This window comes from Hipposideros armiger, unplaced genomic scaffold, assembly GCF_001890085.2.
Source record: "Hipposideros armiger isolate ML-2016 unplaced genomic scaffold, ASM189008v1 scaffold_162, whole genome shotgun sequence".
Lineage (NCBI taxonomy): Eukaryota > Metazoa > Chordata > Mammalia > Chiroptera > Hipposideridae > Hipposideros > Hipposideros armiger.
In genome coordinates this window covers 1,079,044-1,081,147 of record NW_017731512.1, presented here as the reverse complement: position 1 = coordinate 1,081,147, position 2,104 = coordinate 1,079,044, and the positions used below count along the sequence as shown (strand labels likewise).

General features: G+C 41.6%; 1 pseudogene; it reads right to left on the bottom strand.

The window, feature by feature from the left end:
* Positions 1-318: 318 nt before the first annotated feature.
* LOC109387550 (heterogeneous nuclear ribonucleoprotein A1-like) lies at positions 319-1,308 on the bottom strand (annotated as a pseudogene).
* Positions 1,309-2,104: the final 796 nt, after the last annotated feature.

Sequence of the window (2,104 nt, the reverse complement as noted above, 5' to 3'; positions counted from 1 at the left end):
CTTCAGAGTAAACAACTTTACACAGCACATTTTTAGAAAGACACATTTATTCAGCATCATGATCAGACTATTACATTAAGTAATCAAAAGCACAGGTGCAAAAAAAGAACAAAATCTACATTAAAACCCTTAGTTGAAATACTTTGCACTTTCCACAGAACAGAAACTAAAATAACCTGTTATACAATTAGTCACAAATACAGTCCTCAAGTTGTTTGCCCATACACATCAGTATTGCCTAAAACATGTCTTTTTTGTAGCAGGTAGGCCCTGCCACCACTGTGTTTGGCTGAGTGCACAAATCTGTTGTAACCTGTAGCTTCCCTGTCACTTCTCTGGCTCTCCTCTCCTGCTAAGCTTTGTTTCTTAGCAGTAATTAAAACCTTCTGCCACTGCCATAGCTACTGCTGCTGCTGGAACTGCCATAGCCACCTTGGTTTCATGGCTTGGCAAAGTATTGGCCTCCATCTTAGGGGCCAGAGCTTCTGCCTCCAAAGTTTCCCCTTTCATGGGTCCAAAATTTAAAGATTGATTGTGGTAACTGCCAAAATCACTATAGCTTCCACTACCTCCAAAATTGCTTCCATCATTACCAAATCCATTATAGCCATCCCCACTGCCACCATATCCTTCACCATCACAACTGCCACAAAAGCCACCTCGACTACTGAAGTTCCCTCCATGTCCAAAGTTGTCATTCTCACCAAAACCACCTCCTCAACCACCACCGAAGTTTCCAGAACCACTTGGATCTCTGGCTGGATGAAGCACTAGCCATCTCTTGCTTAGATAGGGCTTTCCTTACTTCACAGTTGTGGCCAGCCACAGTATGGTATTTCTGAATGACAACCTTGTCTACAGAATCGTGGTCATCAAAGGCTACAAAACCAAAGCCTCTCTTCTTGCCACCGCCTCAGTCAGTCATGATTTTAATCTTCCCAAACTGTTCAAAATAATCTCTTAGGTGATGTTCTTCAGTGTCTTCTTTAGTATCACCAACAAACATTTTTTTCACAGTAAAGTGGCTACAAAGTCTTTGAGAATCTTCCCTTGCAATAGTCCTCTTTGGGTCCACCACTTTGTGTGGCCTTGCCTTTGGGGCTGCACCCACCACCTCCATGATAGCATAGGTGACAAACCCAAAGCCTCTGGAGTGCTTGGTGTTTGGGTCTCTCATCACCACACTGGGAGCATTCCCCATTGCTCGGAACGGCTCCCTAGACTCTCAATGGTTGTTTCAAAGCTCAAACCTCTGAAGAAGAGCTTCCACAGCTGTTTGGGTTCTTTGGGAGACTCTAGCTTAGACATGCTCTCCATGGGAGAGATTTTAACGATGCTTACTCAACAGTATCCACTAAGCCTTAGGTTCTATTATTGATCTCTTCCACCACCCATGCCTGAGTTCTATCCTGGACTTTTAAAACTCTAATTCGATCAACAGACATATGTTGAGGGTCTACTATAATTCTAAGCATGTTAAGCAATGGGTGGTATTGGTGCCTTTGTACAGTTAATTTCCTAATCCTCATACCCCTGCTCTAAGTCTAGACTGGCTTCCTACTTGCTATTCTCTACCCTCTGTTTTTCTAAGCATATTGCAAGAGCATGACTGGGCTGCCCTTCTTTTATATTTCTCAGACTTACCAAGGACACTAGTGCTTCTGTTGACAAGTCAACAAATGTGAAACAAATTAAAAGCTGGCGGAAGGGGTTGTCCTGTGTATTATTATAGCTTCAGAGCACAAACAACCCGAAACTCAAGCAGAAGTTTTTGTTATAAATAATGTGTCTGTCCTCAACGTGCTACCAATTTGGTAGCTCTAGTGAGAACAGAAGAGATAAAAGAATTAAAAGATACTACTGGGTTCATAAAATAATTTAAAGTAAATTGGGCAGATTACAGAATGATTAATAATTATTTCCCATTCCTAGGCCATTATATTTTAAAACTAAGACAGTAAAATTGTTCTTGACTTCTATTCATTTATTTTAAGATTTTTATTGGGGTATTGGGAGATGGGGAACAGACAAGTTGCTTTCCTTTTGTTCTTCAGTCTAGTTGTGGAGGACGTCGCTTCACTGGCCCAAGTTGGCACCATCATTG